The 23,281-nt window shown below is 40.2% G+C and overlaps 1 protein-coding gene across 1 annotated transcript in view; it reads right to left on the bottom strand.

Annotated features, from left to right (window-relative positions):
• Positions 1-23,281, bottom strand: part of LOC150105438 (uncharacterized) — a 458,416-nt gene that overhangs the window by 65,455 nt on the left and 369,680 nt on the right. The window lies entirely within an intron of this gene.

Genomic DNA, 23,281 nt, shown 5'->3' with positions numbered 1-23,281 from the left:
ATCCTGTCAAACGCCTTTGCCAGGTCCAGCAGTATCACTGTAAACCCATTTCCCTTATCCAGTTCAGCCGTCACCTTGTTATAAAACTTGAGCAAGTTACTGAGGCATGATCTACCCTTCACAAAGCCATGCTGTCCTCTGTACAGTATCTCATTTTCATCAATCCATTCCTGTATTTTTCCCTTGACTACTTTCTCCAAGACCTTGACAACGACTCCTGATATGCTGATCGGTCGGTAATTTGCAACCATAGTCTTGGATCCTCCTTTATGCAGTGAAACTATTTTCCCCTCTTTCCACGCCTTCGGGACTAAGCCAGACCTGAGACTCAGATTAAACAACATGGTCAAGGGCACTGATAATTCATTAGCCGCTTCATGCAAGACCCATGCCGGTATACCATCCAATCCCACAGATGTATTCACATTAAGGTTCTGTAATAGACTATTCACCTCCACTTCATTCATCACAATTCCCATATAAACTAATGGTTCCTTCATTTTTTCAACGTCACCACCTGGATGATATACTTTTGCAAAGTGCACGCTCAGTAACTCCACTATATCGACTGGTTCAGTGAACTCTTTACCATCGTCATTCCTTAAAATCATTTTGCCATGTACAGTTTTTTTCTTGCTTGCATAGCTAGTTTCCTTTCATAATCGGCTTTTGCTATTTTTACCACACTTGTTACCCTTCTGGCCTCCATAGTTGTTTCTTTTTTTGCAGCTCAAGCTTAATGGTGTTATTCATCCATTTAACCCCTCCTTGTTTCACTATTCGGACCTTAGGTATACAATCAGCCATAACCTCCTGTAAATGCTCTTTGATCACTTCCCATGCTCTATCGACGTCCAGCCCTTGCAGTTGTACATGCCATGGCACTGATCCAAGCAATCTCCTAAGCTTGTCATACTTGCCAGCACGATAATTCCACATATACCCTGTCTTAATCACAAATTTCACACCTTTAGCCACCTCCCAGGTGGCTAAACCTTATGATCACTCTCACCAATAGGTGGCAACATGGTCATATTCATTACAGTCAAATTCTCAAATACTATTACCAGGTCAAGCACTCTCACACCCCTAGTATTTTCAATTACATGCTGTTTCAGATAGTTATCCCTTAATAATTGAATAAAATCCATTTCCTTCCTCACATGTGTCCTCTCCTCCTTCCAATCAATGTTACCATAGTTGAAATCCCCCATAATAATTACCCTCCTTCCACTCATTTCATCAATTTGTTTATGCATACCATCTCCACCATCTATTCCATCACCTGGTCTATAGCAGCACCCAACTGTATATTTTATTCTGCCAGTATCAATCTCACACCAAATAGCCTCAAATGAGCTCCTTTCACTATCCTGCAATACTTCAATTCTCCTTGGCTGCAGTTCATCAGCTATCATCAATAACACCCCTCCCCCAATTTTATTCTCTCTGTCCCTCCTAAACATACTATAACCTACACATTCTATCCCACTAACTATATCATCTTCCGTCAGCCATGTTTCACTAATGCCAATAACCTGTGGCCAGGAAGAGCCAATCAAGGCCAAAAATTCTTCCTTCTTGTTCCTAATACTCCTGGCATTAGTATACATGAATTGCAGTGTTCCCTTTGTCCCATCCCTATCTTGATGCGTTATTCTAAATATCCCATTCCCATTTTTTGTCCTTATTGCTGGCTCAGGTACATTATATACATTTTTACACTCAACTGTCTCACTGATGTCTGGATATCCACTTCCCCCCCTCCTTGGTAGTTCTAGTTTCCCTGGTTCTGCACATCCATTTTCACTTCATTCAGCAACACTTTTTCCAGTCTCCGCACACCAAGTCCATTCAAATGCAGGCCATCCATCTTGTATAAGTCCTTTCGCCCATCAAACTCATTCCACACGTCCACAAATTCCACACCACACCGTCCTCATAACCTGCGCATAATATCATTTGCGATTATGGCCCTCCTCCTAAACTCCTCTCTGTCATACCGCGGTAACAGACTCACCATTCTAACTCTGTCACTCTTTTCTTTCGCTACCTTTAACAATACTTTCAAGTCCTCTCTCATAAAAAATTTATCACCTTTCAATTCATTCATACCAGCCACAATTGTTATTTCTTTCACCCTCTGTTTTTGCACTCTAATGCTCTCACTTATATCCTTAAATTTCGCGCCCGGTAAGTACGATTTAGTTACACTCCCATCTATTACTCCTCTTAATAACGAGTCACCATACAACACTCTCTCCTTCATTTCGGAAACTCGCCCACGCTGTTTATTTGCATTAGCCGAATCACTCTGGAAAGAGTTTTGCAGGTGCTCTAATTGCCGCTGCGCATCTTGTATCACTGCGCGCAGCCTAGCGATCTCACTTCCTACAAATAATTCCTCTTTTTTTTTTATCATTCAAACCATTTTCTCTTTCTGTATAATTGCTCTCACTCTTTCTTAGATCACCGCTCACATTGCCATCTTGTACACCGCAAATCCCTATCGAGCCACTATTTTCACTCGCATTCTGGCTTTCTTCAACCATAACTGTCTCACAACCTGACACATACTTCGACTCCTCACTTTGCATACACTTTCTACACATTCTCCCACCACTATCACTTTCAATCCATACTCCAGCCTCATTCGGGAATGCATACATTCCACACACATCACATTGGACAAATTCTCTCACATTATAGTTTTTGAACAATGGCGTCGTATTTTTGGACGCCATTATCTTACGTCGCATTGGCGCCATATTCAAATATATGAAACGTATCGTTAAAGACTAAATTAATTTACGGAATTTACAACAAAATCACACAGACACAACAAGCTACCAAATTTAGACAATATTACGTTATAATTTTTAACACATATTCTAATTTCCATCCAAAATTGTACTTAGCTTTCGGGAGCTCCCTGAAAACACGACCGTTCCCCTGGGCCTCTAGCGTCCACTCGATCAATATACATATATTATACATGTCTTCAAGGAGATGTGGAAAAGAAAATGCTATCAAGGAGGTATAAGATGGTTGGTGGTGATCAAATCCATTGAGTATAAAAGTGTGACTAGGAATGTTACGAGCATGATAAACAGAAAAGTGCAGTATAAGAGGAGCTTGGCTGGTCAAACCAAGGTTAACTCAAGGGAATTTTTCCGTTATATGACAAACAAGAAAAAGAATAATTATGGCAAGTTGATACTCGTTATTTATTTATTATTTTGGGGTTATCATATCTGAGTTTTGTGGTAGCTAGGAAAGATGGTGGAAGTCACTGTCATGCTTACTAATCCACTGCTAAACAATGGATAGTGGCACTGTCATTCATCATCATCACGAACCATGGGCACACTGCCCGTTAGTGTCCGATGCCCCCATCACTATCTTCTTCCACCTTTCTTTGTTCCGTGCACAGTGTTGTAGTTTCTGTACACCCATTCCACACCAGTCCTTTATATCGTCTATCCATTCTCTGTATGGCCTACCTCTTCTTTTTAAACCATCCAAACATAAATGTCTTTATCTTCCAGTCCTCACTCATTCTACATGTGTCCAAATAATTGCAGCTTCCATTTTATAATCTTCATTAGATTTTCTTTTGGTTGTATCTTCAGATAGAGCTTTTCATTTTTGATTTTCTGTATCCATCCTATTCTTAGAATCTTCCTGTAACAAGTTCTTTCAAATGCCAAAATTCGTTTTCTTGATTCCTTATTTATTACCCCTGTTTCAGATCCATACAGTACACTGCTAAAGGTGCATGTTTCCAGTACTTTTAGTTTTGTTTGCAGGCTGATCACTTTACTTTTCCAGATGTTATCCATGGCCTTCAGATTTGTTCTTCCCTTTGCAATCCTGATCTTTATTTCTTTTTTAGTCTAAATCATACATCATTTTACTTCCCAAATATGTGAATTGTTCTACATTTTCTATATCAATTCCATCCACTTGTATCTTTTGTTTCATGTTCTTCTCACTAAAGACCATTTTCTTTGTTTTTTCCAAGTTCATAACAAGTCCAAATCTCTTCCCTTCTTCATTTAACAGTTTCAGTGTTTTTATGTAGTTCTCTTTCATCTTCTTCAATAATAACAATGTCATCTGCAAATCTCAGATTGTTAATTGTCATTCTGTGTACAGATCTGGAAAGATGGTGGAAGTCACTGTCATGCTTGCTGATCCACTGCTGAATAATGGATAGTATCACTGTCACTGATGAAAAACTATAACCTGCTGGATAAAAAAGTCAACATAACAGGATGGACTTGACCAGCAGCAATGTTCAGATATTCCTTGCAGGACACTCAACCTTCTAGCAATATAAGCAGATCCGTTCCATACCAACAGAGCATGCCCCACACCATGACACCACCTCTAGAACCTTGAGTTGTGTTTACAAGGTAAGCTGGGTTCAGTGCTTCATGTGCTCCCACCAAACTCTCTGCCTACATCAGTACAAAACAATGTACCATGACCTGTCAAGACCAAATGACTTTTTTTTTTCCAGTCTTCCAGTGTCCAGTCACAGTGTTCCTAACACCACTGTAGACAAACTTTCCAGTTCTTCAAAGAAATCAGTGGTTTCCGTATAGTCATACTATTCCCAATACCAATTATCTTCAATTCCCTGTGCATAGTTCAGTGAGATGTGGGTAGGGAACAGCTTTCATTAAATGCTTCAGTCAATTGCTGAACACAGGAAATTTGATGGCCTTCTCAGATGATGGTGATCTTGTTCCTGACAGACTGTCATAGGACCATGGTTACACCTCTTAAACAAGCAACAGATTATTTTTCACATGATTAAACATCCAGGATCTCACCTTTTGAGATGCCAGTCAGCTCTGCTGTTTTCAAAATCATGGCTCCAGCCACACAGGTACTCAAAATCCTTTAATTTTCTCTTTATAGAACTCCAAAAGATCCTTTGTTTTTCCAATTGTGATAAACATTATTGACGATTAGTGATCAGCAGCATTCTTAAACAGCTGCCTAGAACACATGTGACCAAGTAATTTGCATATACACTGCATACGTGACGTTTATGTATATCTGCATAAAGGTTTCTAATTGAGTAGCAGGTATGTGTAAACATCCCATTCACTTCAGTTCTACTTCCATATGTACTTAATCTTTGGATTAAATTTCTTGCAGCCCAGTTCCACCTATGCTGCAGTATACAAGACATTATATGAAAAGCTTTATTAATAAAAATAAAAAAAAAGTATATAACCAAATATTTCAATCTGAAGCATATGTATCTTCTTCAGTGCAAGTAACAATGCAAGAAGGTGGGATAACAATGAAGGATTAAAGAGGTATAAATGTATGCAAGATTAATACAGATCTAATTAAAAATGAACTTTGTTTATATTTAATTAGATTCAGACTTTGCCGAATTTTTGGGAAGGAAACAATCACTCTAGTTCAAGTTAAGGTTATGTAACTCTTAAGCACTTTGCTTGAATAACCACTTAAACTTAAATGCATCAATGTAAAAGATGGGTCTTCAACCAGAAGATTGTGGTCATGGTTGACTCAGTGCTGAGCCATTTCAGACTTTTTAGATTTTTTATAGAGAACACAGGACTAATATTCTTTCAGTCTCTTCTCAACAGAAGATCTATTTGAAAACATAAGTTTCTGTGGGAAGTTTTTGGTATTGAGACCACATTATAATGTAAATAGAGTTCAATAAAAATAAATAATCAAAACCTGATAAGTATCACAAGTCATAAGACTTACATCATCAGGGGAACTGGTACAAAGGTTTTACACAACAAAAGACTATAAACAATTAATTACACATATTAGATGTTCTGATAGCTTCACAACTGTTATATACAAATGAGAAACCAGAATAAAAATGGAAAAGTCATTACTGTATGCATGGTGGAATGCTGCTAGTTGTTGCTATCACGTTCTGTGGCATCGCGCTTTATTTACATCATAATGTGGTCTCAATACCGAAAACTTCCAACAGAGAATATCTAATTGCTTAAAGTAGGTGAGAAGAATATCACAAGAAACATGATGAAACATTTAAGAAGGAAAGAAGAGACTGTTTATCCCAAGTAGGTCACATGGAAGTGAAGTTACTTAGAGAGGAGGAAAAAAATAGGCACCAAGTTTTTTTGTTTTTTTTTTATTTAGTATCATTGCATTGGTTCAGAAATTCCAGCAATGTATAGGACTAGGACACTATATATAACATCAGAGCTCTTAGGAACACTCTTGTATATATTATGCTAGGTTTTTATTTTTTGCTTAAGCTGTTCTGTTGCATAATTCTTTGGATATTGTCAAGTTCGAGTTTAAGATCACAGACATTGGAGCAGACAATATACTCTATATTAAGAAGTATTTTGATGATACAACTTTTTTAGATAAATGATATGCAGTCATTTTTGTGTATTGGCCAATGAGAAGTTGTCAGTATATGCCAGATAGAGAGAGCAGAGGATGTCTAGGAATATTGGTGAACTTGATCTGAGGACATAGACTATTTTGTTAAGTAATATAGACCAGCTTTAGGATTAGATAAACAAGAATGACAATTTCAACATAGTGTATCCAGAATGATGGCCGATGTTGCATGGAGGCAAATAAGGGTCTTCTTGATGCTCCAGGTAATAATTTGTTAAGGACTCATGCGGTACTTCTGATTTGGATATATACCGGGCGATTATAAAATAACTGTCAAGTGTTCAGAGCCCTCTAGCGAGTAACGTATTGGACGAAACATACCAATATTTGGTAGATGTACACAGTTGAACACGGGGATTCGATTTAACTGGGGGGGTGGGGGGGGGGGGGGGTGGGGGGGGGGGGGGGTGGGGGGGGGGGGGGGTGGGGGGGGGGGGGGGTGGGGGGGGGGGGGGGTGGGGGGGGGGGGGGGTGGGGGGGGGGGGGGGTGGGGGGGGGGGGGGGTGGGGGGGGGGGGGGGTGGGGGGGGGGGGGGGTGGGGGGGGGGGGGGGTGGGGGGGGGGGGGGGTGGGGGGGGGGGGGGGTGGGGGGGGGGGGGGGTGGGGGGGGGGGGGGGTGGGGGGGGGGGGGGGTGGGGGGGGGGGGGGGTGGGGGGGGGGGGGGGTGGGGGGGGGGGGGGGTGGGGGGGGGGGGGGGTGGGGGGGGGGGGGGGTGGGGGGGGGGGGGGGTGGGGGGGGGGGGGGGTGGGGGGGGGGGGGGGTGGGGGGGGGGGGGGGTGGGGGGGGGGGGGGGTGGGGGGGGGGGGGGGTGGGGGGGGGGGGGGGTGGGGGGGGGGGGGGGTGGGGGGGGGGGGGGGTGGGGGGGGGGGACACCACACTCTCATGGCATGCTATGATGAGCTCTGTGCATGAGAACAGGACCTCCCATGATAAGCCTGACTCATTGGAGGTCTTAGGATAATCATAATCTTACAACAAACATTATTCCAAATGAAATATGAGCATTACCATAAGTATTCATACAATGGTGGTGCTTTTTCAGCTGTCTCCTTAAATACAAGCCATTTAAGTTTTATAAACAAATCCTGGGTAGTTTTTGGTATGTCATGGTGAAGAGGAATATTGTGTTTAAGAGTATATTGACAAAATAAGCTTATTTGTTAAACAGTTATAGTACTTTTTAATTTGTTAGGCTTAGTTTAGGTTGATTCAGTTTTGTTATACAATAAAGATTTACAGTACTATATGAATAGTGTAGCAAATGGCATTAGTACATAAAAACAATAGTGCCTAATAATTTAAAATTCCAGCGAGTGAATGATTTGTGGTTTGAAAACAAAATTAGCAAAAGAATGTGTAGAAAGGTATTTCAAAAGTAAGGATCAAAAGTAAAAGAGTGAAGTGGTGGAAACTAAAGATACCAAAGCATGAAAATATATCACACACAGCACAGATGAAATGACTGAATGAGTTAAAGAGACTAAAATACAAGTGATAACATGGAAGATAAGATGAATGATGAAGTCTTGCAAAGGAGGAAGGCATTGCGACTATTACTAAAGCAGTAAAAGAAAAAAACAAGAGCGAGCACAATAAGGTGGTGCTAGTGTCGCAAGTGAATGTAGCGGTACATTTGAGCTGTGCAAATTTTAAAAAAGTTCTTAAATTAGTATATAGTGTAGCTTTTTATTGCAAAGTGTACTGCATTTTTTTCAGTTTGGATACAGGTGTCCTTCAGTAGTGCTGTTGTTGGAATTTAAAATTTTTTTGTCTTTAATAGTGTGCTTTGCTAATTATTTGTTCATACTGCTTCTGAAGGTGACATCCATAAAGAAATGAACATCGGTGACATGAAAGGCTTCAGTACAAAGATCTAGATCTGCCTTGGATTTTTCATAGTGATGTGTTGCAAAAATTGCTATATGTCTGCAGAGAAAAATGTGCAAGATTGGTGGAATGTTTGGGTAAATGAGAAAAAAGAAAAAATTACCATGTGAAAAGTGTCTTGATTGATCGATTAGAAATGGGAACAAGAGTTGGGACTGTAGTAGTAGAGATTAAACAAGATGGAATTTTTTTCACTTGGCTATGCTATGATATATTTGGTTTAATCCTTTATCCAAGTGTCAGCAAACAAAGTTTGCACTTTAAGTATTTTCAAGACAGGGGCAACTTGTGGTAAGTGGAGTAAGTTCTGATCACTTGCCTTAGTATCTCCAATAATGCAAAGCACATCTCCTTGAAGACATGTATAATACCATGCATTAAGGGAAGGGCCACTACCCAGACCAGTTTCGGCCTTTATTGAGGTCTCATCAGTGGGAGCCAGAACCAGGTGGTGATACTAAGGTGGAAGTAATGCATTAGTCATATCACCATATACCAGTTGCCAAAAAGGTGTCAACACCTTGTTATTAAAATTCTCTGGATTAGAGAAAGTTGATGGATTTTTTTTTTTTTTATATAATGGCTATCAATTATATATTTGATAGCATAGCCATTATATAAAAAATACTTCCATCAACTATCTCTAATCCAGAGAATTTTAATAACAAGGTGTTGACACCTTTTGGCAACTGGTATATGGTGATATGACTTCTGCATTACTTCCACCTTAGTATCACCACCTCTGGGTCTGGCTCCCACTGATGAGACCTCAATAAAGGTCAAAACCGGTCTGGGTAGTGGCACGTCCCTTAATGCATAGTATTATTATTACCACGGGCTACTCCAGGAGTCCTTAGACTCATCGAGGGAGGCCCTAAACGTCATGTTCACACAGCTGTTCAACATTCTCACAGTATCTATCATACCTTGCCTTGAACTCGCTCACTGTCATAGCACCTGCAACAGACTCTGGCAGCTTATTCCACTCATTTACCACTCTAAAAGTAAAGAACCCAGCTCTAACACCCCTGCTAACCACGCTCTTGCCCAGCTTCCATGGGTGTCCCCTAGTTCTCCCACCACCAGTCCTGATCTCAAAAATATCATCTGAATTAATCCTATAGAATCCTTTTAGCAATTTGAATGTCTCAATCATATCTCCCCTTTTCCGCCTATCAACTAGTTTCTGCAATCCACAAACCTTCAACCTGTTCTCATATGGTTCATTCCATAGACCTGCTATCATCTTAGTCACTCGCCTCTGGATCCTCTCAACCTCCTCCCCATCAAGAAGGAACCGAGGTGACCAAATCTGGGCACAGTAGTCGAGATGAGGTCTTATCAGGGCTCGGTACAGAGGTACAATAACTTGTTTTCTCTACTCGTCAAGGTATTTTTCAACAACCAAGTGACTTGATGAGCTGATTTAGCTACTTTCGCAATGTGCCCCCTAAACTTCATCTCCCTATCCACCAACACTCCCAAGTCCCTGGCCTCATCAATCTCTTGGAGTACAGTTCCACCAATGTGGTATACTGCTGCTAATCTTTTCACTCCGAAATGCATAACCTTACATTTTGTCACATTAAATTGACATCCATTCTCCTTAGTCCAGAACTCCAATTTATCTAAGTCATCTTGCAAGACTTTGACATCTTCTGCATTCACTATCGCCCTACCCAACTTTGCATCATCAGCGAACAAATGAACTGTCCCACTTAGACCCTTCCCTATATCGTTAATGAACAGATTAAACAGCAGTGGTCCAAGAACAGAACCCTGTGGCACACCACTAGTCACAGGCCGTTTTTTGGACTCTACTCCTGAATAAACTACTCTTTGATATCTCTCCATCAACCACCCAGCTATCCATCTCACCAACCCTATATCCATTCCCATATGTTGTAGTTTACGGATTAGAATTCCATGTGGTATCCTGTCAAACGCCTTTGCCAGGTCCAGCAGTATCACTGTAAACCCATTTCCCTTATCCAGTTCAGCCGTCACCTTGTTATAAAACTTGAGCAAGTTACTGAGGCATGATCTACCCTTCACAAAGCCATGCTGTCCTCTGTACAGTATCTCATTTTCATCAATCCATTCCTGTATTTTTCCCTTGACTACTTTCTCCAAGACCTTGACAACGACTCCTGATATGCTGATCGGTCGGTAATTTGCAACCATAGTCTTGGATCCTCCTTTATGCAGTGAAACTATTTTCCCCTCTTTCCACGCCTTCGGGACTAAGCCAGACCTGAGACTCAGATTAAACAACATGGTCAAGGGCACTGATAATTCATTAGCCGCTTCATGCAAGACCCATGCCGGTATACCATCCAATCCCACAGATGTATTCACATTAAGGTTCTGTAATAGACTATTCACCTCCACTTCATTCATCACAATTCCCATATAAACTAATGGTTCCTTCATTTTTTCAACGTCACCACCTGGATGATATACTTTTGCAAAGTGCACGCTCAGTAACTCCACTATATCGACTGGTTCAGTGAACTCTTTACCATCGTCATTCCTTAAAATCATTTTGCCATGTACAGTTTTTTTCTTGCTTGCATAGCTAGTTTCCTTTCATAATCGGCTTTTGCTATTTTTACCACACTTGTTACCCTTCTGGCCTCCATAGTTGTTTCTTTTTTTGCAGCTCAAGCTTAATGGTGTTATTCATCCATTTAACCCCTCCTTGTTTCACTATTCGGACCTTAGGTATACAATCAGCCATAACCTCCTGTAAATGCTCTTTGATCACTTCCCATGCTCTATCGACGTCCAGCCCTTGCAGTTGTACATGCCATGGCACTGATCCAAGCAATCTCCTAAGCTTGTCATACTTGCCAGCACGATAATTCCACATATACCCTGTCTTAATCACAAATTTCACACCTTTAGCCACCTCCCAGGTGGCTAAACCTTATGATCACTCTCACCAATAGGTGGCAACATGGTCATATTCATTACAGTCAAATTCTCAAATACTATTACCAGGTCAAGCACTCTCACACCCCTAGTATTTTCAATTACATGCTGTTTCAGATAGTTATCCCTTAATAATTGAATAAAATCCATTTCCTTCCTCACATGTGTCCTCTCCTCCTTCCAATCAATGTTACCATAGTTGAAATCCCCCATAATAATTACCCTCCTTCCACTCATTTCATCAATTTGTTTATGCATACCATCTCCACCATCTATTCCATCACCTGGTCTATAGCAGCACCCAACTGTATATTTTATTCTGCCAGTATCAATCTCACACCAAATAGCCTCAAATGAGCTCCTTTCACTATCCTGCAATACTTCAATTCTCCTTGGCTGCAGTTCATCAGCTATCATCAATAACACCCCTCCCCCAATTTTATTCTCTCTGTCCCTCCTAAACATACTATAACCTACACATTCTATCCCACTAACTATATCATCTTCCGTCAGCCATGTTTCACTAATGCCAATAACCTGTGGCCAGGAAGAGCCAATCAAGGCCAAAAATTCTTCCTTCTTGTTCCTAATACTCCTGGCATTAGTATACATGAATTGCAGTGTTCCCTTTGTCCCATCCCTATCTTGATGCGTTATTCTAAATATCCCATTCCCATTTTTTGTCCTTATTGCTGGCTCAGGTACATTATATACATTTTTACACTCAACTGTCTCACTGATGTCTGGATATCCACTTCCCCCCCTCCTTGGTAGTTCTAGTTTCCCTGGTTCTGCACATCCATTTTCACTTCATTCAGCAACACTTTTTCCAGTCTCCGCACACCAAGTCCATTCAAATGCAGGCCATCCATCTTGTATAAGTCCTTTCGCCCATCAAACTCATTCCACACGTCCACAAATTCCACACCACACCGTCCTCATAACCTGCGCATAATATCATTTGCGATTATGGCCCTCCTCCTAAACTCCTCTCTGTCATACCGCGGTAACAGACTCACCATTCTAACTCTGTCACTCTTTTCTTTCGCTACCTTTAACAATACTTTCAAGTCCTCTCTCATAAAAAATTTATCACCTTTCAATTCATTCATACCAGCCACAATTGTTATTTCTTTCACCCTCTGTTTTTGCACTCTAATGCTCTCACTTATATCCTTAAATTTCGCGCCCGGTAAGTACGATTTAGTTACACTCCCATCTATTACTCCTCTTAATAACGAGTCACCATACAACACTCTCTCCTTCATTTCGGAAACTCGCCCACGCTGTTTATTTGCATTAGCCGAATCACTCTGGAAAGAGTTTTGCAGGTGCTCTAATTGCCGCTGCGCATCTTGTATCACTGCGCGCAGCCTAGCGATCTCACTTCCTACAAATAATTCCTCATTTTTTTTTATCATTCAAACCATTTTCTCTTTCTGTATAATTGCTCTCACTCTTTCTTAGATCACCGCTCACATTGCCATCTTGTACACCGCAAATCCCTATCGAGCCACTATTTTCACTCGCATTCTGGCTTTCTTCAACCATAACTGTCTCACAACCTGACACATACTTCGACTCCTCACTTTGCATACACTTTCTACACATTCTCCCACCACTATCACTTTCAATCCATACTCCAGCCTCATTCGGGAATGCATACATTCCACACACATCACATTGGACAAATTCTCTCACATTATAGTTTTTGAACAATGGCGTCGTATTTTTGGACGCCATTATCTTACGTCGCATTGGCGCCATATTCAAATATATGAAACGTATCGTTAAAGACTAAATTAATTTACGGAATTTACAACAAAATCACACAGACACAACAAGCTACCAAATTTAGACAATATTACGTTATAATTTTTAACACATATTCTAATTTCCATCCAAAATTGTACTTAGCTTTCGGGAGCTCCCTGAAAACACGACCGTTCCCCTGGGCCTCTAGCGTCCACTCGATCAATATACATATATTATACATGTCTTCAAGGAGATGTGGAAAAGAAAATGCTATCAAGGAGGTATAAGATGGTTGGTGGTGATCAAATCCATTGAGTATAAAAGTGTGACTAGGAATGTTACGAGCATGATAAACAGAAAAGTGCAGTATAAGAGGAGCTTGGCTGGTCAAACCAAGGTTAACTCAAGGGAATTTTTCCGTTATATGACAAACAAGAAAAAGAATAATTATGGCAAGTTGATACTCGTTATTTATTTATTATTTTGGGGTTATCATATCTGAGTTTTGTGGTAGCTAGGAAAGATGGTGGAAGTCACTGTCATGCTTACTAATCCACTGCTAAACAATGGATAGTGGCACTGTCATTCATCATCATCACGAACCATGGGCACACTGCCCGTTAGTGTCCGATGCCCCCATCACTATCTTCTTCCACCTTTCTTTGTTCCGTGCACAGTGTTGTAGTTTCTGTACACCCATTCCACACCAGTCCTTTATATCGTCTATCCATTCTCTGTATGGCCTACCTCTTCTTTTTAAACCATCCAAACATAAATGTCTTTATCTTCCAGTCCTCACTCATTCTACATGTGTCCAAATAATTGCAGCTTCCATTTTATAATCTTCATTAGATTTTCTTTTGGTTGTATCTTCAGATAGAGCTTTTCATTTTTGATTTTCTGTATCCATCCTATTCTTAGAATCTTCCTGTAACAAGTTCTTTCAAATGCCAAAATTCGTTTTCTTGATTCCTTATTTATTACCCCTGTTTCAGATCCATACAGTACACTGCTAAAGGTGCATGTTTCCAGTACTTTTAGTTTTGTTTGCAGGCTGATCACTTTACTTTTCCAGATGTTATCCATGGCCTTCAGATTTGTTCTTCCCTTTGCAATCCTGATCTTTATTTCTTTTTTAGTCTAAATCATACATCATTTTACTTCCCAAATATGTGAATTGTTCTACATTTTCTATATCAATTCCATCCACTTGTATCTTTTGTTTCATGTTCTTCTCACTAAAGACCATTTTCTTTGTTTTTTCCAAGTTCATAACAAGTCCAAATCTCTTCCCTTCTTCATTTAACAGTTTCAGTGTTTTTATGTAGTTCTCTTTCATCTTCTTCAATAATAACAATGTCATCTGCAAATCTCAGATTGTTAATTGTCATTCTGTGTACAGATCTGGAAAGATGGTGGAAGTCACTGTCATGCTTGCTGATCCACTGCTGAATAATGGATAGTATCACTGTCACTGATGAAAAACTATAACCTGCTGGATAAAAAAGTCAACATAACAGGATGGACTTGACCAGCAGCAATGTTCAGATATTCCTTGCAGGACACTCAACCTTCTAGCAATATAAGCAGATCCGTTCCATACCAACAGAGCATGCCCCACACCATGACACCACCTCTAGAACCTTGAGTTGTGTTTACAAGGTAAGCTGGGTTCAGTGCTTCATGTGCTCCCACCAAACTCTCTGCCTACATCAGTACAAAACAATGTACCATGACCTGTCAAGACCAAATGACTTTTTTTTTCCCAGTCTTCCAGTGTCCAGTCACAGTGTTCCTAACACCACTGTAGACAAACTTTCCAGTTCTTCAAAGAAATCAGTGGTTTCCGTATAGTCATACTATTCCCAATACCAATTATCTTCAATTCCCTGTGCATAGTTCAGTGAGATGTGGGTAGGGAACAGCTTTCATTAAATGCTTCAGTCAATTGCTGAACACAGGAAATTTGATGGCCTTCTCAGATGATGGTGATCTTGTTCCTGACAGACTGTCATAGGACCATGGTTACACCTCTTAAACAAGCAACAGATTATTTTTCACATGATTAAACATCCAGGATCTCACCTTTTGAGATGCCAGTCAGCTCTGCTGTTTTCAAAATCATGGCTCCAGCCACACAGGTACTCAAAATCCTTTAATTTTCTCTTTATAGAACTCCAAAAGATCCTTTGTTTTTCCAATTGTGATAAACATTATTGACGATTAGTGATCAGCAGCATTCTTAAACAGCTGCCTAGAACACATGTGACCAAGTAATTTGCATATACACTGCATACGTGACGTTTATGTATATCTGCATAAAGGTTTCTAATTGAGTAGCAGGTATGTGTAAACATCCCATTCACTTCAGTTCTACTTCCATATGTACTTAATCTTTGGATTAAATTTCTTGCAGCCCAGTTCCACCTATGCTGCAGTATACAAGACATTATATGAAAAGCTTTATTAATAAAAATAAAAAAAAAGTATATAACCAAATATTTCAATCTGAAGCATATGTATCTTCTTCAGTGCAAGTAACAATGCAAGAAGGTGGGATAACAATGAAGGATTAAAGAGGTATAAATGTATGCAAGATTAATACAGATCTAATTAAAAATGAACTTTGTTTATATTTAATTAGATTCAGACTTTGCCGAATTTTTGGGAAGGAAACAATCACTCTAGTTCAAGTTAAGGTTATGTAACTCTTAAGCACTTTGCTTGAATAACCACTTAAACTTAAATGCATCAATGTAAAAGATGGGTCTTCAACCAGAAGATTGTGGTCATGGTTGACTCAGTGCTGAGCCATTTCAGACTTTTTAGATTTTTTATAGAGAACACAGGACTAATATTCTTTCAGTCTCTTCTCAACAGAAGATCTATTTGAAAACATAAGTTTCTGTGGGAAGTTTTTGGTATTGAGACCACATTATAATGTAAATAGAGTTCAATAAAAATAAATAATCAAAACCTGATAAGTATCACAAGTCATAAGACTTACATCATCAGGGGAACTGGTACAAAGGTTTTACACAACAAAAGACTATAAACAATTAATTACACATATTAGATGTTCTGATAGCTTCACAACTGTTATATACAAATGAGAAACCAGAATAAAAATGGAAAAGTCATTACTGTATGCATGGTGGAATGCTGCTAGTTGTTGCTATCACGTTCTGTGGCATCGCGCTTTATTTACATCATAATGTGGTCTCAATACCGAAAACTTCCAACAGAGAATATCTAATTGCTTAAAGTAGGTGAGAAGAATATCACAAGAAACATGATGAAACATTTAAGAAGGAAAGAAGAGACTGTTTATCCCAAGTAGGTCACATGGAAGTGAAGTTACTTAGAGAGGAGGAAAAAAATAGGCACCAAGTTTTTTTGTTTTTTTTTTATTTAGTATCATTGCATTGGTTCAGAAATTCCAGCAATGTATAGGACTAGGACACTATATATAACATCAGAGCTCTTAGGAACACTCTTGTATATATTATGCTAGGTTTTTATTTTTTGCTTAAGCTGTTCTGTTGCATAATTCTTTGGATATTGTCAAGTTCGAGTTTAAGATCACAGACATTGGAGCAGACAATATACTCTATATTAAGAAGTATTTTGATGATACAACTTTTTTAGATAAATGATATGCAGTCATTTTTGTGTATTGGCCAATGAGAAGTTGTCAGTATATGCCAGATAGAGAGAGCAGAGGATGTCTAGGAATATTGGTGAACTTGATCTGAGGACATAGACTATTTTGTTAAGTAATATAGACCAGCTTTAGGATTAGATAAACAAGAATGACAATTTCAACATAGTGTATCCAGAATGATGGCCGATGTTGCATGGAGGCAAATAAGGGTCTTCTTGATGCTCCAGGTAATAATTTGTTAAGGACTCATGCGGTACTTCTGATTTGGATATATACCGGGCGATTATAAAATAACTGTCAAGTGTTCAGAGCCCTCTAGCGAGTAACGTATTGGACGAAACATACCAATATTTGGTAGATGTACACAGTTGAACACGGGGATTCGATTTAACGGAAAAAAAATTAGTACCAAAAGTCGCCAACAGGGGAATTTTACCGAGTAAAATGCGTTAATTTGCATTATCGCGTTTCTTGTGAACGATCATGCAATAAAAGGAAAGCCTGTGAGATTTCTTATCATTAGTAGACTAACTGCTTTTCGATGCCTCTTACCTTACGTGAACGCACTTTGTTAGTCAAACTCTATTATCAGCGGGAACAATAATGCCAGTGCTTGTCTTCGTGATTTTCGGCATATGAAAAATTTACGAAAAGGACCGATTAGCGTAACAAACTTACGAAAACTGATTTGAAACTACTGGAACTCTAGCAGTGCAGGTAGGCAGGGGACGCAAACCAATCAATCACCAACAAGTTGAACAAGTTGCAACTGCTATTGTGGAACAGGAGATGACAAATGTGCAGGGTACCAGCAGTGCATGAGCAACATCCCGGCAAACGGATATCGCATACAAAACGGTGTGGAAAATCCTACATCAGATGAAGTTTTTCCCCTATAAAATCAGTCATGTTCAAGAATTGCGCCCTGGTGATGCCACCACACGAATCAACTTATCTTTGAGATTCCTAGCGTGCAGGGAAGTGGATGATGCATGGCCGTGGCAGATTTTATGGAGTGACGAAGCGCACTTTTATTTGAATGGCGATATTAACACACAACTGTCGCATTTGGGCTGCAACTAATCTGCACGTGTGTCTGCAGATGCCTATCCACTAGCCCAAAGTCACAGTGTGGTGCAGATTTACGGCATCTTTTATCATCGGTCCATACTTTTACGAGGAAAAATCACCAAAATGGACCAGTGACCTGTTCCGTCAATGCTAAAAGGTATGCCAATATGCTACAGAACTTTGTGGTTCCACAACTGCAGCAAAGAGGATGTCTCGATTCGACCATCTTCATGCAGGATAGTGCACCACCACACACACTGGACTTCAGGTACAGCGTGTTTTGCGACAACATTTCTTTGACAGAAGAATCATTAGTCGTGCATTTCCCACGCCATGGCCACTGAGATCGCTTGATCTCAATCCTTGCGACTTTTGGCTGTGGGGATTTCTTAAAAGCATCGTATATCAAGGACATGTACCCGATATTCCAACTTTGAAAGATCGAATAACGTTATGCGCGAGACAAATCAATTCCGATATGTTGCGAGCCACTGTGGAAAATGTCGTGCACCATATGTAGTTCCTGGAACATCAGAATGGTGGTCATATTGAACTTCATTTGTAATTAACAATAAACGTGATGAAATTGATGGGTGCTGTCGCTCATTTGCCATTTAGTCATTCATTAGTCACACCTACTAAAATTAATTTGGCAGTGCCAAAATTTCCCCTGTTGGCGACTTTTGGTACTATTTTTTTCGTTAAATCGAATCCCATGTTCCACTGTGTACATCTACCGAATACTGGTGTGTTTTGTCCAATACATTACTCGCTAGAGGGCTCTAAACATTTGACGCTATTTTATAATCACCTGGTATATATATATTTATTTATTTACAGATAAATAACCCTGAATGTCTATAATTTGTAACTTAAGTCCTATCTCCCTTTGTGAAGTCAAACAATTTTATTATTACTATTATTATGGGCAACTCCAGGGAGTCATTAGACTCATCGAGGGAGGCCCCAAATCATATTCATCACGACTATTCAACATTCATACAGTATCTATCATACCTTGCCTTAAACTCAATCACTGTCACAGCATCCACCACAGACTCAGGGAGCACATTCCACTCATTCACTACTCTAAAAGTAAAGAACCCAGCTCTAACACTTTTACTAACCACACTTTTGCCCAGTTTCCATGGATGTCCCCTAGTCCTCCCACAACCAGCCCTGTTCTCAAAAATATCTTCTGAATTAATTTTGTAGAAACCCTTCAGTAATTTGAATGTCTCAATCATATCTCCCCTCCTCTGCCTATCAACCAATTTTTGCAACCCACAAATCCTCAACCTGTTCTCATACGGTTCATTCCACAGACCTGCTATCATCTTGGTCACTCACCTCTGGATCCTCTCAACCTCCTCTCCATCAAGAAGAAACCTAGGTGACCAAATCTGGGCACAGTAGTCGAGATGGGGTCTTATCAAGGCTCGATACAGAGGAATAATAACCTGCTTGTCAACGTATTCTTCAGCAACCAAGTGATTTGATGAGCTGATTTGGCCACTTCTGCAATCTGTCCCCTAAATTTCAATTCCTTATCCACCAACACTCCTAAATCTCGTGCTTCAATTTCCTGGAGCGCAGTTCCACCAATGCAGTAAACTGCCGCCAATCTTTTCACCCCAAAATGCATAACCTTACATTTTGCCACATTAAATTGACATCCATTCTCCTTAGCGCAGACCTCCAATCTATCCAAATCATCCTGCAAAATTGTGACGTCATCTGCATTCACTATTGCCCTACCCAACTTCGCATCATCCGCAAACAAATGAACTGTTCCTCTCAGATCCTTTCCTATATCATTAATGAACAAATTAAACAGCAGTGGTCCAAGAACAGATCCTTGTGGCACACCACTAGTCACAGGCCGTCTTGTGGACTCTACTCCTGAGTAAACCACTCTCTGATATCTCTCCGTCAACCACCCTCCTATCCATCTCACCAACCCTATGTCCATCCCCATATGCTGCAATTTACTGATTAGAATTCCATGTGGTATCCTGCCAAAGGCCTTAGCAAGGTCCAGTAGAATCACTGTAAACCCATTACCCTTATCCAGTTCAGCCTTCACTGTGTTATAATACGTGAGCAAGTTACTGAGGCATGACCTACCCTTCACAAAACCATGCTGTCCCCGATACAGTATCCCATTTTCTTCTATCCAATCTTGTATTTTCCTCTTGACTATTTTCTCTAAGACCTTGATAATGATTCCTGTTATGCTGATTGGCTGGTAATTTTCAACAGCAGCCTTGGAACCACCTTTGTGCAGCGGAACTATTTTCCCCTCTTTCCACCCCCTTGGGACTGACCCAGACCCGAGGCTCAAATTAAACAGAATGGTCAAGGGCGCTGACAATTCTTTAGCCGCTTCACGTACGACACGAGCTGGTATACCATCCAATCCCACAGATGTATTGACATTGAGGTTCTGTAATAGACTAGTTACCTCTACTTCATTAATCACAATTCCAGTATAAGCTGTTGGTTCTTCCATTCCTGCAAAGTCACCACCTGGATGATATACTCTTGCAAAGTGCTCGCTCAGTAATTCCATAATATCGACTGATTTGGTTACCTCCCTACCCTCAGCATTTTTTTAAGATCATTCTACCATGAGTATTTTTCCTTTTACTTGCAACATATTGAAAAAACTGTTTGGGATTCTCTTTAGCCTGCATGGCCAATTTTCTTTCGTAATCTGCTTTTGCTTTTCTTACCACCCTTGTTACCATCCTGGCCTGAGCTTTATACTGTTCCTGCGCCTGATGGTCACCTTTCTCCTTAAATTCCCTCCACAATTGTTTCTTTTTTTGCAGCTCAAGCTTAATAGTGTTATTCATCCATTTAACTGCTACTTGATTTATTATTTGGACTCTTGGTATACAGTCAACCATTGCCTCCTGCAAACAGTTCTTAACTACCTCCCATGCACTATCAACATCCAGCCCTTGCAGTTTTACATGCCATGGCACTGAGCTTGTCATACTTACCAGCCCGGTAATTCCACATGTACCCTGTCTTAATTGTAAATTCCACTCCTTTAGCCACCTCCCAAGTCATGACCTTATGGTCACTCTCACCAATTGGTGGCAACATGGTTATGTTCGTTACAGCCACATTCTCAGTTGCAATTACAAGGTCCAGCACTCTCTGCCCCCTCCCCTGGTATTTTCCACTACATGTTGCTGTAGATAGTTGTCCCTTAATAACCGCATAAAATCCAATTCCTTCCTCCCATGTGCCCTCTCCTCTTTCCAGTCAATGTTACCATAATTGAAATCACCCATAATAATTACCCTCCTTCCACTCATTTCTTCTATTTGCCTATGCATACTATCCCCATCATCTATTCCATCACCTGGTCTATAGCAGCACCCAATTGTATATTTTGTTCTGCTAGATTCTATCTCACACCAAACAGCCTCAAATGTGCTCTTTTCTTTATCCTGCAGTTCAACTTCTATACTCCTTGGCTGCAGCTCATCAGCTATTATCAATAACACTCCTCCCCCCTTTTTATTCACCCTGTCACTCATGAACATGCTATACCCGACACATTCAATCCCACTAGCGTTATCTTCTGTCAGCCATGTTTCACTAATACCAACAACCTGTGGCCTGGAAGTGCCAACCATGGCCAAAAACTCTTCCTTTTTGTTCCTAATACTCCTAGCATTAGTGTACATGAATTGCAGAAGCCCATTTGTCCTATCCCTACTTTGATGCCTTATACTAAGTATCCCATTCTGATTTGTTGTCCTTCGTACTCGCTCAGGCATAATATACTTATTCATACACTCAACTGCCTCCATAAAGTCTGCATATCTACCCCCCCACCCTCTTAATAAATCTAGTTTCCCTGAGTCTGTACATCCACTTCCACATCGTTCATCAACACTTTTTCAAGTCCCCATACACCAACTCCATTCAAATGTAACCCATCCATCTTATATAAGTCCTTTCGCCCATCGAACTCATTCCACACATCCACAAATTCCACACCACTCTCCATGCATAACCCACGCATAAAGTCATTGGCAATTATGGCCCTCCTTCTAAACACTTCGCTGTCATACCACGGTAAGATACTCACCATCCGAACTCTTTCACTCGTCTCTTTTGCTACCTCAAATAATTCCCTCACATCCTCTATCATTTCCATTTTGTCCTCTTTCAAATCATTTGTTCCTGCCACGATTATCATCTCTTTCACCCTCTGTTTTTGCAGTCGAATAGATTCGCTGACGTCCTTTATGTTCGCACCCGGCTGGTACGACTTCGTTAAACTCTCAACTATTACACCTCTTAATAGCAAATCCCGTTTACGAACATTCTATTATTTGCCGTCACAGACTTTCGCCGGTTATTTGTCGGTACGTTCAGCACACATTTTTCCATACGCTCCAGTTGCCTTTTAGCTCTGTGTATCGCACCGTTCAAACGGGCAATTTCACTACTTGCATTTATCTCACCATTTTCATTATCAATCAAATCATCCATTCGTTCTGTATTTCTACCTTCATTTACACTTTCAATGACGCTCTCACACCTATCTGGCACTACCACGCAATTCTCTAGCACACCGCCATTTTCTACGTTCTGACTATTGTTAACAATATCACTCTCGCCACACGAAACACGCTTGAAATCCTCATTCTCTTCACACTTTCTGCACATATTAACTCCACTATCACTTTCTAACCAGACTCCCACCGCTCTTCGCAAGGCATACATCTCCCAGACAGTACATTGCATAAATTCGTTTACATCAAAACTCTTAAACAAACATGGCGACCTGACCGCCATTTTTTTCTTTATCGGTGCCATACGTACGCTATCTTATCTTAAAATTAATAATTAAAATAACAGAAAACACTCAAAAATTGCACAGACACACCAAGAAACAAAAAGCAAACAATACTACTTAAAATTCTAGTAAAATTTCTAATGTTAACACAAAACACTACTAATCTTTTCAGGAGCTCTCGACAAGCCGACGATCTAATCAGTGCGACACCAAGCGATCAAAAAAACATATATATAATGCAATTTTACCCTCTTTCCACTTCTTTAGAAGTTGCCCTGCTACTGGTGTGATGTTAAACAGGTATGTGACGGACGCCATCAACTTTCTGGGAGCATTCCTTCAAGAAACTTGGTGATATGTTGTCAAACCTACTGCCTTATTGACACTGAGTTTACTTAATTCCTCATATATCTCCTGTTTACTCACCAATTTCTCCTCCACCATATCCTCTTTTTTTGTGCACAATCTTATGCTCCACAAAACCTTTTTCAAGAATGCATACTTAATCTTTTCAAACTGTTTTACCTTATTTAGCTTTACACTTTTGGAATACACTCAGACATTCTTGCTGTTAAAAAGCTGATTACAGACCAAAAAATAAACTGTTATGCTTATTATAAATAGCTGGGAGTATTAGAAATTGCTGTTGTTAAACAGGTTTTAATCAGTGCCCTAGCAGCATCATTTGCCTTCTTTCCACCC

This window comes from Typopeltis vanoorti, chromosome 6 (genome assembly GCF_054136105.1).
Source record: "Typopeltis vanoorti isolate ZY-2024b chromosome 6, IOZ_Tvanoo_1.0, whole genome shotgun sequence".
Classification (NCBI taxonomy): domain Eukaryota; kingdom Metazoa; phylum Arthropoda; class Arachnida; order Uropygi; family Thelyphonidae; genus Typopeltis; species Typopeltis vanoorti.
The sequence above is the reverse complement of the archived record's forward strand: the minus strand, read 5'-3'. Positions and strand labels throughout refer to the sequence as shown.